This window comes from Drosophila obscura, unplaced genomic scaffold, assembly GCF_018151105.1.
Source record: "Drosophila obscura isolate BZ-5 IFL unplaced genomic scaffold, ASM1815110v1 contig_73, whole genome shotgun sequence".
In the NCBI taxonomy this organism is placed as follows: Eukaryota; Metazoa; Arthropoda; class Insecta; order Diptera; family Drosophilidae; genus Drosophila; species Drosophila obscura.
In genome coordinates this window covers 8,092,501-8,109,300 of record NW_024542865.1, presented here as the reverse complement: position 1 = coordinate 8,109,300, position 16,800 = coordinate 8,092,501, and the positions used below count along the sequence as shown (strand labels likewise).

The following is a 16,800-nucleotide window of genomic DNA, read 5'->3' as shown; positions in this document are numbered from 1 at the left end:
TCTCGCATCCCATCTAGACGCATGGGTCCGGTCCGACAATGCTCGACAGCTCCTGAGGGCTCAGGCAGCGGGTTCAACAAACGACAAGATCATTGGCCCAGGCCTGCCCGGGGCAATATCCTATCGAAAGGACATGAACCTGAGCCACGAGCGACGAGCTACGAGCAACGAGCGTCAAGCGGATGCTGGCTGTCAACAGGCCAGGCCAGGCCGCCTATGCAGGGCTGCCCCCTCCCCTGCCACTGCCACTGCCACTGCAACTGCAACTGCCACTGGGCCCCTCCCCTGACTTATTTTTAAACCTTTTCGTAATCGTTGGCCTGGCTGATGGTTGGCCAAGTGCGGTGCGATCGCGTCTGGTCAATAAACCCCGGTGGCCTGGCTCACGAGGATGGTTCTAGAAGATTGGCAATGAGCATGGGAGAAGGGAGTGGGAGTGGGAGTTGGAGTGGCAGTGGACAAGACGCAGCTCCTCCCCACACTCCCCGCACACTAAGATAATATTTTGCATCTAATCAGCGGATTGCACACGAAATTTTGAATTGTATTGGAAATAGAAATTGAAATCAAAGTCAAAAATCAAAAATCAAAATCGGGGACAGCTATGGGTATGGGTATGGGTATGGGTATGGTGGGGACCCTACAGCTCACGTGGCGTAGCATTCGCGTTCTCTTATCATTTTCAAACAGAGAGACACACACACACACACACACACACACATACATGGGAATATATTTCGTAAATTTATTTTTATTACAATTGCAACAGAATTATTGATACCGAAGGGGGACGCGAGATTCTCTGAATGGCAGATAGATAGATGGGCCAGGCCACACCTCCAGCTCCAGCTACAGCTACAGCTCCGCCAACGCTGGCTTTGTTCCTGCTTCACCTCCCCCACCCCCACCCCCACCCCCACCACGCGCCATCAGTGCTGCTGTTTGCTTTGTTTGCTGTGTGTATTTCGAAAGCGTTCAACGCCCGTCCAGCCCCAAGCCAAGCCATGCCATGCCATGCCATGCCATGCCATCCAATGACCACTCCACAGCACTCCGCTCCGGGAAAATGTGTCAAGGTAGTTTGCATGCTTTATTTTTTAACCCAATTTTCACGCTGCGCTCCGCTGTTGATGTTTTATACGGCGAGTGTAAACATCTCGTGTGCATGTGTGTTTGATTGCCCGCCTGCCTTTTTTTTTTTTTTTGGTGCCCCTTGCCGTTGCCATTGCCGTTGCTGATTTTGCCCGCTTCTAGTATTGCGAGCTATGATAGCTCAGTAAATGGCACAGCGAAGCGGAATGGTAATTCCAAGCTATCCAAAAATTTTTGCTACGCTCGAACATTTTGCGCCATTAATGGAGCATCTTGGGCTTGGGGTCGCATAGTCCAAGGTTGATTGCCAGAACCCGAACCAGAACCCGAACCAGAGCCAGAACCAGAGCCACAAGACTCATTCTCATTCTCATTCCGGAGTGTGCCCTTTCACCAGCTGTGCAGCGGCTTTGGTTTCGGCTTGCCACTCGAATTCCCCCATTCCCCCCCCCCACTGACAGTGCAGCTGGGTGGGGGGGAAGGGGGCAGTCATTGCATAGCGACAGAAGTTAAGTAGTGGAATTTGCCGAGCTGTGCAAAATAGTGCAAGACAGTGAATCATATAAGAAGACACCGCTCGCAGAAAAAAAAAAGAAAAAAAAGAAAAAAAAAAAAAAGCGTGTAAAGTTCGCCGCCGTCCAAAGCAGAGCAGTTATACCAAAGCCTGAGCCTGAGCCTGAGCTGAGACCCACCCGAAACACTTTCCCCTGTAAAGCTTCTGCTCCTGCAACAGATCGGTTCCTCTGCATCTCCATCTACTGCGCCTTCATCAGACAATAGTAAATAGTAGTATATATGTATATGTGTGTATATGTGTATATGTATGTACAATATGTACGTTGGGGTGTCCAACTGCCTAATTAGTCGCTTGGGTTTGCTTTGTGATTTGTGTGTTGTGTTTTGTGTTTTGTGTTCTGTGTTCTGTGTGTGTTCGAGCAGCGACACTCTGTGGCGGGCACTCTGTTGGCGCTCGTTTTGTTTGCACAGAGTGGATGTGATTGGCGTACGAAATCAAATACAAATTTTACAGATACCTTGACATCTTTCATAGACCAAGCGAGCGAGAGTTCAGTTAACCCCATCCAACGGCGCAATAGCAATAGGCAATAGGCAGTAGGCAATAGGCAGTAGGCAATAGGCAATATCAGCCAGTCAGAGTGTCACAGTCACAGTCACAGTCGGAGCCACAGCCAAAAGAACGTGCCAGTGGATTCCAGTAGCTGCCAGAATCAAAGAACAGCAACAGCAGCAGCAACAGCAGCAGCAGCAGCAGCAATACAATTAAAAGAATTTACATTTGGTCAGATTTTCATTTCATTCTCGATTTCAACGGCCGCAGTCGCAGTCGCAGCATCAGCCCATGTCTTTTAGTCCCAGACTCAGAAATATCACAGAGGGTACCCTGGAGCATAACCAGCAGCACCCACAGTAATGAGAGGCGCTAGGCGCGAGGAGTGAGAGTTGCCCCTGCCCCTTTCCCTTTCCCACCATGGCCACATCAAGGCCACAGCCCAGCGAATGTGCAGGGTACGAATGGGTCGAGTCTTTTGGCTTGTAGCCAGGCTACTCGAGTGCCTAGAGCTAATGGCGGCGGGCTGCTGCTAGAATTAGCATACAACATTTAAGCAGCAGCCCGAGTTCTGTCCGGAGGCAGAGACTGGCCGCCGGTCCGGCTGCCTGTGCAGCAGCAGCAGCAGTAGCAGCAGCAGCAGCAGCAGCAGTCTGTGGCCAGCAGTTCAACGGCTTTTGAGCCATTTTAAGATCAATGCACCCCACCGGCTGCTGCCGCGGGTAGCGGGTGGCCAAAGATCAGTTTTAGCTGCTGGCTGCTGGCTGCTGCAAAAACCCGACCCGACGATCAAAAACCTTGCGCATGAACGAATCCATGGACATGGACACACCAGCACCCACCACGCGCACCACACCCACCAGGCCCCACCATCGACCCACCCAGTTGGCCAAGTCGGAGCTGGGCAGCCACCCCCCCCTGGTCCAAAATCAAAATCAAAAACTGAGAGCTTGCGGAAATTTTGTGTCGCTGCGGCTTCTGTTTTTCGTTTCTGTCTCGGTTTCGTTCGATTTCTCGTGTATGCAAAAAAATGCATTTCGAATGTTAAGCGGGGGGGATGGTGACTGGGTGGATGGGGGCTGGGGACCCGGCCGCGTGTCTAGGCAGCCGGTTGCCGGTTGACAAATTGCCTCCTCAACTTGTTCTGACATTTTTATTTGAGAGATTTTTGTTGCTGTTGCTGTTGCTGTTGCTGGCTCTACAAATGTGGCAACATTCTAATTAAGTTGCGCTCCACACATTGTTTCGACACCTGCCCAGGGCACACACACACAGACAGATACAAACAGTAGTGTGTGGGGGGAGGCTATGGCTATGGCTATGGCTATGGCTATGGCTATGGCTATGGCTATGGCTATGGCTATCTGAAAGATACGCGACGCACCTCTGTGGCAACGTTGGGGGATTGCGTTTGAGCGCCTTAATGAAGTCATCGCAAAGAATACTTGAATGACTCGCGATCAATGCCTTTCGATATGTTTGCTGGCGGGGATTTCTGAGCAGGGGAAGCCCCGTCCGGTGCACGGATCTTGGCCAGGGTCCAGGGTTTAAGCCATTGCCAGCGTCTCAGCCACTGATCGATGCAGAGGCAGATGCAGATGCTGATACTGATGGTGATGCTGGGAAAACCAAAGCAGATCGTACCACGGAATAGTCCCAGTCCGCAGCCAATCAGAATAGCCGGAGGAGAGCACTCGTAGCTGGGTCCAACTTATGTGGAGCAGCAACGTTTTATGCTAATTCCAAGGTTCTGCATCGCTTGGGTCAACGTATCGCGTGGATGCCGAGATCGGATCGAGCTGAATGGAACTGAATGGAATCGAAACTGAATCGAACTGGAACTAATAACCAGCAGCAGCAGCAGCGGCAGCCCCCCCACTAATCGTGGCATTTATACTGATAAATAGCAGAGACAGAAACTTAAAACAGAAACCAAAATACGAGCAGCAATGGATGGCAAACAGAGACCAGAGACCGGAGACCGGAGAGCTGTGATTTAATTTCGTTTTTAGATTTCGATTTCAATTTCGATTTCCTATTGAAAGCGTTCATTGATCTCTCATGAGAGATCCCCCGTCCCGCCATTGGCCGCAGCACGAGCTGGAAGTTCTTGGAGATCTTCTCTGACATCTGAGATCTGAGTCTTACAACGAGAAATGAAAATGAAAAATTCCCCCAAGGTTGTAGCGTCATTGTGGGCACAACAGAAAAATTTATGAATATTTCCTACTGGGCCAGTTTGAAAATAAACACACATCCGAAGGTCAGTCGAGGGCCGACGAGGGCAAGGGCAGCACAGACACAGAGCCACAGAGCCACAGGCAATAGAAGACTCGAATCATGATCAAAAATTGAGCTGGAAAACAAAGGGAAACCCGGGGGAAAATCGCGCATCCATCGATCTACGCACTCGCATATGGCATGGCTGTAGCTTGGCTTAAGTAATAATATGATAATATGATAATTTCGAAATTGTGAATATGAAACGGGCCTTGGACTAGGCATTGGATAATGCCAGTGCCAGTGCCATTCCCAGTGCCAGTGCCAGGATCGATCGATCGATCGATCGATCTATCTATCTATCTATCTACGCGGCTGGCTGACAAGCTCAATGAAACTCAGCGATTCCGATTCTGATTCTGATTGTGTAACGCTCCACGGACTCGCATTGAACACGCTCCGCTCCGTCTTGGGGTGCGCGCTTTGTGGGCGGAGGCGTGTATTTGCTGGTGTTCTAGGGGGACTAATCAGGGGGTGAGATTAACGCATCTCATCTCGATCACATTTATTTCCATTTTTCCATTTTTTCTTATTTTTTCTTATTTTTTCTCATTTTTTGCCATTTGCATGAATTGCGCTTGAGCAATTACAATGTCACCGATTGGCAATTGGCAATTCAATTGCGGCGACAAATTTCAATTCAATTTAAATGGGGGGCAGACGCTTGGAATAACTCAGAGAGAGAGAGAGACAGACAGACAGACAGGCGGACTGAGGCAAGGGTGTGCTCCAAGCCAACCCCCAAAGACGAATGTGGGGAGAGTAGATCGAGAGTAGAGCCAGCCCTGAACTACGGGGAAGCACACAACCCCTGCTGCCCGCTGCCAGCTGCTGCTGTCTGTCTGTCTGTCTCTGCTGCCTGCTGCCCGCTGCTGCTGCTGCTGCTGGCGTTGACAAATGCGTCGCATTATATAAAGTGACAAACATCAAACGACAGTCGACTGTCGACGGTCGTTGCATGCTAATCAGCATCAGCATGCAATTGCGATTCAGCTCGATTCATGCCCCGCATGCAAATGCAGTCGCGACAGCAGCAGCAGCTGCAGCAGCAGCAGTCGCAGACTGAACAGAATTGGGGTGGTGGGTGGTGGGTGTTGCTGCTGGTGCGTGTGGGTAGCCCCACGTGACTGCATCCGTCTGCAGATGCAAGCAACACCATCAGCTCCCTGCCACAGCCCTGTCAGGTGCGTCTGTGGGTCACGCACGCATCTCTGGCTGGCCGCGTGCCGATCGGTGCGGCAAAGTGGCGCAGTAATTGATACATTTGGCAACCCGTTCCGCCGTTCCGTCGTGCCACGTTCCGCGGGAACCCCCAATTCTTGGGTATGGCCCTGGGACTGTTGCTGTTGCTGCTGTGCTGCCATCAACAATGTTGCATGAAATGCATGGACTCCACTGACCCCAGGCGGAATTTTATTGCCGCTTGACCCCGCCGCTGTGACTGGGAGAGTGGGAAGCCAGTCCAGCTTTTCACTTGGCCCCCAAGAACTAAGGCCACGGGCCACGATTGCTGCCACGCTGCTTTTTTGAGGCCAAATTTAATTGCCACAAAACTGGGGACAGCGGGCAGCACGCCGCATCTGCAACTTCTTTGTGAAATGTGGAAAATTGGCATTGGGGCAAGCCACTCGGCGGCACTCGGCGGGAAGGAACGGCGTCCCAAGTGGCAGGCAGACACGACTCTCAGTCCGATTTGCAGCTCGCGTTGCATTATGGTTTCAGTTCCGATTTCTAAAGATACTTTCCCCCAAAAGCTTTCCCACTCTCGCAGAGCCTGCAAAGGGCAGTGGCTTGGAGCCGCAGAGCTCAGCCTCGCTTGAACGCCAAGAGGTATGCTACGTACGGACTCCAGGCGAGACTCCTTGCTGCATGGGGCAGGCTGGCAGGCTGGCAGGGCACTGACAAATTACAGAAATGCCAATAGGCTGGGCTCGGAGAGGGCTCAGCTCATAACGATAATGGCCACAGGTGCCGCTGCCAAAGGCAAGCTAATTACGACTGAATCCCCATCCCAGGACATCTCTGAGAGAGGAGCGCCTTAGAGGGATTGGTACTGAGGCTCAGCCGCTGGAGCCATGCAATCAGTGGCGGCGGTGGCGGCTGTGGCGGCGGTGGCGGTGCAGCAGCTCAGCGACATGGTCAAATGACAAGTTGGTTCAGTGGGTCGTTCAACTGGTTGGAGCCCGATCTGCTGCTGTTGCTGCTGCTGCTGCGGCGACTGCTACTTTTTTTTTTTTCGTTGCCGCTGTGGCTGTTGCGGCTGCCGGTCGTTGACCGCTGGCCTACAACCGTAGGCTATGGCAGCAGCAGCAGCAGCCGCAGCAGCAAAGTACCGCAGCTCGACATCGGCCGCCCACTCATCCGTATGAATGAATGTGGCATGTGGCATGGTGCCATGGGGGGTTGGTACGGTATGGGAAAAGAGGGGCTTGGCTTGCACTCCAAGAACAGTGGCTGGTGGCAGGGGGCAGGTGGCAGGGCATTGATTTTGAAAGACGAAAGAAAAAAAAAACTCAGTCATTAAGTCAATCTGTTTTCCGGTCACTGTGCCAACGACATTGTGTCATGCAATCCCCCCACACAAACACACACACAGGCACACACAACAGACACACACACAGACATAGAGAGTCAGTGGCGGACACACGCGACCATCCGGAGTGGAGCCAAAGCACTCGCGCTTGGTCGTACTCAATGGCGAGATCAATGCACTCAAGCGGGCCGCTGTGGAGCTCTAGATCGGTGCGGTGCAGCGCAGAGCCGGGGGCCAGTTGGGGCAAGTGTTGACAGTGAGGCGGCAGTTGCCTAATGCATTGCAAAAAGGTTAGAAACAGCAACAACAACAATCCGGCTGGCTGGCTGGCTGGCTGGCTGGCTGGCTGGCAAGTGGCTTACCTACATTCCCAAATGCATCAGTGTTGGTGCGAATTCCACACACCATCAGCAACATAGCCACAACAGCAACAGCAGCAGCAGCAACAGCAGCAGGCAGCGGCAAGACGCCCCCACGACGCAACTGCGGCGCCGCTGCAGGCAGATCAGCTCCGATCAGATCAGAGATCCGAGCATCAGACGGGCGGCGGGAGTTCATTGACTTTTGTGCAAACACAAACGTAAAACGCACAAGCCTCCAACTCCAAATCAATGCAATGCACAAAACGCGGCGAACACTCACGTAGGCCGTCAACTTGTCCAACAAGTTGGGTAGACGACAGCATCGCTGCCTGCTCTGCTGTGACGCTGCAGCAGCAGAAGCAGTAGCAGCAGCAGCAACAGCAGCAGCAGCAGTAACAGCAGCAGCAACAACAGCAGCAGTAACAGCAGCAACAACAGCAGCAACAACAGCTAATGTTGTCGTCATCAGTGCTGGGCGTCGTTTGCTCCCCCACTCTCTCACGTGTCTCTATATCTCCCTTTCTCTCTCTCTTTTAGCTTTTGCTCAAGTTAGGTGGCAGGATAACAGCAACAGGCAACAGCGACGCAGCAGCAGCAGCACATCCGCGACGTCGACCATGCCAATGGCAGCGGCGTCAATGCGTCTCAGCCGCAACGGTCAATGACCGACCGACTAAAAAACAGCATTGGTATCACACACGCAGACACACACAGGCACACCCAACCACAACCACAACCGCACACACACACACACACATTCGCGCAAGTTGCTGTCGCTGTCGCTGTTACTGCTGCTGTTACTGACAGCGTCGCTGCTGCTGCTTCTGTTGCTGTTGCTGCTGTCACTTCCGAGGCGAGTGCATGGCGGGGCCAAAATCCTTGCTTCAATGTCAAGGAAGTTGAAGCACCAGCGCAAGCGACTTCCTTGTGCACAACACACAAACAAGCAAAGCCGCGCCGCGCCGCGCCGCACACAATTCCACGAAGACACACAGTGACTCAACAGCCAGCTGGACAGTGGGCCCTGGCTGCGCGAACGCTGCTGTGCAGTGTACACACAGCCAATAAGCTGAGGGAGTGTGCGCACAGGTTCCACTGTGCGTCTGCTGCCAGGTGGGTTCGTGTCTTCCTCCCTTCTCCATCCACCACTTCCTTCGGCCCTCTGTCCAACGGCTCGGCCTCTCTCTCTCTCTCTCTCTGTCTCTGACTCTGTGTCTGTGCTTTTTCATTCGGCCTGTATGTGCCTGTGTGTGTGTGTGTATGTGTGAGAAGCATTTGAAATGTGCGCAACGTTGTCTTCGTCTTCGTCGACGCCGACGTCGCCGTTGCCGGCAACAGCAACAGCAACAGCAACGTTGACTTGTAAACAGAAAAGTTCGTAAACCTTTAAAAGTGAAAGTAAAATCGGACGTAGACCTACATATACAAATGCAGAAGCAGAAGCAAAGCAGAGCTGGTGTGAGCTGCCTGTGTGTGTGTGCGTGAGAGTGAGTGTTCCCAAGAAGCATTCAGCAGGCAGCAGGCAGGCAGGCAGGCAGGCAGCTGCCAAACCAGAAAACTCCACACACAAAGCGGGAGCTGGCAGCAGTAGAAGGGAGATGGAAGATGGGAGAGAAGACAGAGATGGAGAATGGAGAATGGAGATAGCGACGGAGATGACGATGACGATGAAGACGGAGACGGAGGCGAAGTTGATCTGCGTTGGCAACGGGCTCGCTCGAACTGATTCCGACATCCGTCTCACTCCCTCCCGTGGGAACTAACGCTGCCCAGAACATTTCGCGCTCGCTCTCTTTTTTCGCCATGCAAACACGAAAGACTTCAACGGCACGAACTTGCCAATGGAGAGCGGCAAAGAGAGCGACAAATCGGTGGCATAAGGGGCGGTGGGTGCGTGCCTATTGGAGCATCCCCCACCAAAACCCCCACCCCCACGACCAAAGATTATTCAACTCGGGAACTTCCTCGTGTGGCTCGCCCGCCCGCCAACCTTGAGGTTGGCCGCTAAAACACGCGGCACGTGCTGGCCGGAATCACAACAAACCCGGCAACGACCCCGCTCGAATCAAAGACCGCAAACAGGCGACAGGCAACAGGCGACAGACGACAGACGACAGGTAAGCAGCACGAAACTGGAACCTGGAGCCGGCATTGAATGAACTCCTGCGGCAGCAAACCGCATCCACAGCAGCGGCGGCAGCAACGACAACTTCCTGTCGATACCGTTACGTATGCATTATGAGCAGTCAAAACAGCAACAACAACAACAGCAGCAGCAGCAGGAGCGAATGGCGCAAATGACAGCAACAAAAAACAAAAACAAAAAATACCAAAAACAAACTGGCGAAAAAAAAAAAAGAAAAAGAAAAAAAACAAAAAAAAAACAAAAACATAACCATTACCCACCCCAACAATAATGCGTTGGGATCAAAAGTCAATAAACTTTATGCCGTATTCAATGAATTTTTGTTTCGACTGCTGCCGCCTGCCACAGTTGTAGCTTTTTGTTGTTGCTTTTGTTGCTTTTGTTTCATCGTTTGTTAATATTTATTTCGGGTAACTTTCTCGCTTGACGAACACCCAGGGAACATAGGGGGGATGGGAATCGGAATGGGGATTGGGATTGGGGACCGTTGCCATCAGAGGGTCGAAAACTTTCATCAATCGATATGCCTGCAGCAGCAGCAGCAGCAGCATCCCCCCTGTGAAACCCACCAAACCCACCGAACTGTGTGCTGAGTCAATAAACTTACAAAATCTCACACTCTGAATTGCCCGAGTTGACTTTTCGTGTTACATAATAAGCAGCAACCGCAGAAAGAGCGACCAAAAAGCAAACAGCTGATCTCAGGTCTGGGCCTGAGAGCGCAGGGTTTGTCAACCCCTGAAACTGAAAACCAAAATGCCACAAAAAAATGCCACAAAAAATCCACCAAAAAAATCCCATTAAAAGCGAATACAAATTGTCACATTTGTTGTGGTGTGGGTGATCGGGCGGTGGTAGGGGGGAAGTGAATACCAAAAGGGTCGTCGACGCGGCGTCAAAGCTGCCACCGGAAGAAGCGTGCCAAAAATATCTAAGCGCCGCTCCAAAAATAGAAGCCGAGAAGCGCCCCCCCCCCCTCCACCACCTCCACACACACATGATATTGTGTTGATACGAAAGAGACGTTCATTGATCCGGCTTCTCCCCTACCCTATCATCTCAGGCACAATGCTCGGCCGGTCCAGGTCCGGTCCGGTACGGTACGGCACGATCTTAGCGGCGCAAGAGTTTAGTCAACCAACGAACCAACGAACCAGCCGCATCAGCGAGCTGCCAAGACGAGGCATTGAACGTAGCCAAAAGCGGAAGCAGACGGCGCCTTAGAACAGCTGACGGAGCAGCTGACGCGAGAGCCAGATGCTGTCCAAGAGGGGGGCCAGAGACAGACATGACATGGATAGAGAGCTATTAGGCTATGGGCTATGGGCTATGGCTCTCTCTCCCTCATTGTTCCTGGTTGCATATTTGCCATCTACCGAAAGCGGGGCCAAGCGGCGACCAAACGCAGCAATAAACTTCAAAAACTTTGCCGGTCAACGAACCCTCCTCATACGTATACGTATTCATTGCTTGGCTCAAAGCCAAGACAAACCCAGCTTGCTGCTTCAGTCGCTGTTAACGTTGCAGTCGCTGTCGCAGTCGCAGTTGACGTTGCTGCGACGTCGCTGTCGTCGTCGTCGTCGTCGTTTCAGTCGTTTGTTAGCGGCACTTTTGCCAATCGCTTGGGCTGTCTGTCGGTCTGTCTGTCTGTCTGTCTGTTGGTCTGTCTGTCCACTGCTGGAACTTCTAATCAGCTGCTCAGAGCAGCTCCCAGCTGGTGGGCCACCAACAACAACAATAACGGCAGCAACAGCAACAGCAGCAAACAGCAACAAACAGCAACAACAATTAGAAAGCCGCGTCAAGAGCCGTCGTCAGAGCCAACGTCATCGCCAACTCTCGCTTCTTCACTTTTTTAGTGGGTCTCGGGTTTGGTTTCCAACGAAACTTTGAATATGAAAGCACTCTGCCACTGCCACTGCCTCTGCCTCTGCCTCTCAGCTTTAGGTCAACCGAATTGGAGCACGATCGTGGGACTGGAACTGGGACTGGCGACTGGCCACTGGCGACTGCTCTAGTCATATAATCAAATAATTCTGTGCTCTGAGAGCAGGCAGCCACAGCTACATATGAAAATGTCATTTAGCACCCTTCTAGATACACTCCCTTGGCGATCGGCTTATTGCCAATAGAAAGCTACGCAACATAAAAAGCAGCAGCAACAGCAGCAGCAGCAGCAGAGCAGCAGACATTGTATGGTACTGGAATCCACATAGAATCAAAGTAAAAATCAGCTGGAGCTGGAGCTGAAGCTGAAACTGGCAGCTGGCAGAAGGCAGAAGGCCGACAAAAACGAAAGCTAAAGTTCAAAAACCTTTAGAGCAGCAGCAGCAACAGCAGCAACAGCAGCAACAACAGCAGCAGCGGCAGGCACAGCTCCAAGATTCTTTGTGGCACCATAAAGGTTGATGGGTTGTTGTATGATGATGTCTTCTGGTTTCTGATTACTGATTGCCGGGGCGATGGTTAAATGGGTAGATGGGTGGAGCGGCGGCAGTAAGCAGTTTTCAGGCATTTCACCTGGCGAGAGCGAGAAAGTTTCGACTCGAATCGGATTCGTATTCGTATTCGGATTCGGAATCGGAATCGATTGTGCACTGCCTGCCACTTGGCGAAGACAAATGACACGCGAATGGGGTCTCTGAGCAGCGGAACTCGCGACGATCAGACCGAAACGCTGGCTGGGATCATGGCTGTGGGATCCTGTGCAGGAAGTCAATGCGGCGAGGCTGGCCAAACGGGTAATGTCTGCCAGCTCTCAGCTCTCGGTCTCTGGCTTTTCAGTACTTTCAAAATGCACACAGCTGCAGTGCCTGCTACCAGTAGAGGGTGGACTAGGAGTCATTGACACCTCTCGCTGGCCAGAATGGCCATTGCTCGACTGCGGGATACCCCTTCCAGTCACAGAGCCAGACGCCATCACGGTCATGCCACTTGGTGCATTGTGCATCAATGGCGCATACGCAACGCGCATTCTCGGACTCTGATTAGGCTGAGAATTTGGTCTTGGATTTGGGTTCGGATCGATATAATAAATATTCTTATTCTCTGGGCTGTTCGCTTGGCTAACTCGAGGCTGTGGTGTTGGCGGTGGCTGTGAGTGGAGCTGCTGCTGCTGCTGCCGTTGCTCCCCCCGGCAGCTTGCTTGACAAGAACTGCATTTTGCCTTACACCTCACTGCAACAACAGCAGCAGCAACAGCAACAATGTACACATGTTAAGCATACATACCGGGTATATCTGTCTATCTGTCGCTGGGTGTGTGTGTGTGTGTGTGTTTACCTGTTTTAAAAGACACTTTTTTAGTTTATTGAACTTTTGTGCACTTTGAGCGTCACCCCGCAGCACCTCCACCATCGCATCGCATCGGATCGCATCGCATCGGATCGGATCGAATCGCTCTCCAACGACTTCTCACGCGTTGGCGTTCGCTCACAGAGCGGCAAGCAGCAGCTAGCAGCAGCAGCAAGCGGCGAGCGAGCGAGCAGCCAGCAGCCAGCAGCCAGCAGCAGCTCCGCTATTGCGCATGCCTAGCCTCGTTCGGCGATCATTTTCATACCGAAATGGCCTTCAAAACGATAATTCAAGCGCTTAATTTGTATCCACACTCTTTGCAAAGTTTGTTCAACCCGCTCTGTGCTGTGCTGGGCTGGGCTGTGCTGTGCTGCGCTTCGCTTGTGCTGACTCTGACTGTGACTCTGAATCTGGACTGACTCGGAATGGCACTAGGATTGAGATGCATACGTTTCCATGCTGGTCCATAGCTCCCAGCCGACCAGAGGCCCGTAGAAGCCGTCGTCTCTGCCTCATCATCAGTCAGTCCGTGCGGCATTCGTTCCCGCCATCTGGCAGAGTCAATGCGGATGTGGGTCATTGCCTGTCCCTTTGGCTAATTAGTGGGCTGGAATCAGATACCTGGAATCCGTAATCTCTGCTCTGCGCACTCCAAACTAAATGGATTTATTTTTTAAGCATTTCCAATCTCAATACCAAAATATGAAATGTCACTGCAAAGCTTTTTCCATCGCATGCAAAACGGTTTCGGCTTTGTTCCATGTGGCAATATCCACATGAGCACATGTCTAGTGATCAATACCAATATCCCAATGTCCAATACCCTTTCAAAGTTACACAGCCAAAAACCCGCAGTGATTATTTAATTTAATTTTAATTGGAGAAAGTGCAAAGCCCCCCTTAATATATATAAAAAAAAGCCAAAAATCACACACACACACACGCAGAAACTAAAATTAAGTCGGCCGAAAATCCAAACCAAGCCAAACAAAACAAAAACAAAAAACATAAAATCAATGAATACAAAAATGCTTAATCACTTCAAATTACAAACGCATTCGATGACAAATTATGAATGTTGACAGCGCACCAAGCTCAAGTCGATGTCCAAGCCCTGGCCCAAACCATCCCAAAACCAAACCCGAAGAGCAGCCGAAAGACAGCGGCAAACAACAGCAAACACTCAGCCCAGAGCCCAGAGCCCACAGCCCAAAAGTCCAACCAGTTTTGATTTAAAAACCAAAAATAAATAAAATTAATGACCGCAATGGCAACGAAATGCAAATAAAACACAAAGCCAAACCAATCCAAGCCAAACTTAAAATCAAAAAAATCCAAAAAAAAAAAAAAATCAAATTTCTACTTATGCAAAGTAGAAATATTGCCTAAAGAGCAGAGCCACTGGTGGTGGGGGGGCGACCCTAAAAGCATGTCACAATCTACTACATAAAGTGAGCAAACGGGCGGGTGGAGTACCGACTGCCTGATACCCTCTGATACTGTCCATCCAAGTGCGGCATACATAAGAGTTCACGCAGCCCACACCTTGCCGTTGAATCAGCCGCATATACCCCTAGACACACGCATACTGCAGGCGCATTCAAGCACCAGTTACATTAATTTTTCAAATGATTTGTCTTCGTTTTTTTTATTGTCATTTGGTTTGGTTTGGTGGTAGGCATTTGTATTATGCAAAACATGGAAAATACTGAATTTTAAATCAAAGTCAAACTATAATTTAATTTGGGTCCAGTTCGGCCGTGGATCTGTCACTGAAGCTGCCTCTGGGGGGGTGTGTGCGTCGAACTACGAGTATATAATGGAAACGGATTGGATTGGATCGGTTTGGCTGCTAGGTGGGATGGCTATGGCGATGCCAGCTGCTGGGGCGTTGGACAATATGCGACAATCAAAAATTAAATTCATGCGCATTGTGCACAAAAGGGCTAAGCCTTAATGCGGCCGCTTCATTATTGTCGGTTCGCATCGGATCGGATCGGATCGGCTGCGATCGGATTGGTCTTTACGTAAGGCCCTTGAACGTGCAGCGATCGTTAACGTTAAAAGCGGTGAAATTTTTTCTACTCTCTGTCCGTATGTCCGCATGTCCGTATATATTTTTGTATTTATATGAGTGTTGCTTCAAACTTTTTTTTTTTTTTTTTTTTTTTTTTTTGTAACGACACTTGAATCTCTGTCCCTCCGTCCGTCTGTCACTCAGTTAGTCACATAATCGTTGAGGGGGCCACAGCTGCCACTGGGACTGTCCAATGTGCAATGGCCAAACCTGAACAGACACATCCGATTGTCCGAATAGGGTCTGAATCCTCAACAGACTTAGCCCTGCCCTGCAACGTCCCCCCCATTCCTCTACCCCGTGCCACAATCTGACCGCGAAAACAGTCACGTGGAGACACGCAGCAGTGTGGCTCTTGTGTCACATTGTGTAATATGGGGCCTCCCCCCTCCTTCCACACTGCTTATCACGCGGACAAAAGCTTCAATTACTCGGCTGCCCCTATCCCGTGCCCATTTTTTCGCCGGCTCGTTGGTTGGGGCTGCGTCTCCGACTCTCACGCTGGCCCAGCTCAAATATTTGCCATGAACATTTTGACCGACTTTTTTGGCAGGGCACTTCAGCTCAGCTCACGAAGCTGATAGCAGCTGATAGTCCCCGGCCCCGTCCCCATCCGCGGTCAGCAAACAACAAACAAGGAATTCCACACTGAAAAAGGCGCCACTGGGACTCCTTCCACCCAAACGCTGCAGAGATTAGTAAATCTCCACCGAGTACAACTTCGATTTCGTCTCCCCAAAATTCGACTCAACTCTGCTCGACTCGTGGCAGGGGGCCACAGGGAGGGGGCCAGTAGGCAAATACTTGGATGACGACTGCCGGAGAAAGTCTCGTGCGTGATAACTGTCGTAGAGCGGAGCGGTAATGATAATGATAATCCAATCCAAGAGTATGGATGGTCGTGATAATGATGAATGATAATAATGACGACGATGGCAGCGGCAGCAGCGGCGACCAGCTGAGAGCCCCCCCAGCCTCCAACCAGCAGCCCCAGAACCGTGAAAAGTTCAATAAACTCAAAAAGTTTGCTAAAAAAAAAAAAAAAAAAAAAAAAGAGACGAAAATCCAAAACCAAAACCAAAAACCTCAGCTGCGAGGCATGCGTCGACCGAGAGCTGGCCAAGAAGGCAGCGGCGGCGCCATGAGGCAACGTGCAACGTTTGTGAAAGCCGCAGCCAGCGCAAAAGAAGCGAAGCAAAACAAAACCCAAACCCGGTCCCCAGTTCCCAGTTCCCAGTCCCCTCCCAGCAGCAGCAGCAGCAGAAGCAGCCCGGGATTTGAGCCAGGCCGAAATGTTGGTAAGTGCGTTTACATTGCAATGCCGACGACGACGATGACATCGTCCAGTGGCAGTCGCCAGTTCCCCCAGTTCCCTCAGTTCCCAGTTCCCACTCCCAGTGCCAGTGCCAGTGCCAGTTCGAGTCAAAGCTTTTTCTTGCTGCCGCACAGCCACAGCCACAGCCTCAGCCGCAGTCGATGTTGCCGTTGCTGTCGTGGCCGCTGTCGGCGTCTGCGCGACTGCGTTCGTTGACTTAACGCACTACTAACTCAGTGCCACAGTCACCGACTTTTGAAATGTGTGTTGTAAACACACACACACACACACACACAGACACACATACAGATACAGCTACAGACACAAATACAGACAGAGATATAGCAACGGCCAGAGACAGAGCCGCAGATACAGATACAAAAGCCACAGAGGCACACACCTCACCACACCACACACAGATACAGCTACAGATACATACAAATACAAATACAAGTGCCTGTTGCCTGTGTTCATTTTTCACCATTATTTATGCTAATGATCCACACACATTCACGTTGTTGCTTTTGCTTTTGCTTTTGACTGTGGGCTCTCTGCTGGGCTTTGCCTCTGCCTCTGCCTCTGGGATGGCTTTGGGCCTGCCCCCTCCCTGCCGCACAGCGAGCCCTCTTCTT

The 16,800-nt window shown here is 51.2% G+C and overlaps 1 protein-coding gene across 2 annotated transcripts in view; it reads left to right on the top strand.

Annotated features, from left to right (window-relative positions):
• The first annotated feature begins 1,345 nt into the window (after window positions 1-1,345).
• Window positions 1,346-16,800, top strand: part of LOC111082296 (zinc metalloproteinase nas-7) — a 24,581-nt gene continuing 9,126 nt past the window's right edge. The window contains exon 1 of one of the 2 annotated variants that reach the window (XM_022378490.2): window positions 1,346-1,871. The gene's annotated coding sequence lies outside the window, so the exon portion shown is untranslated. Of the gene's footprint in view, window positions 1,872-15,924; window positions 16,152-16,800 lie in introns of those variants that run through there. The other variant, XM_022378489.2, reaches the window with a different exon arrangement.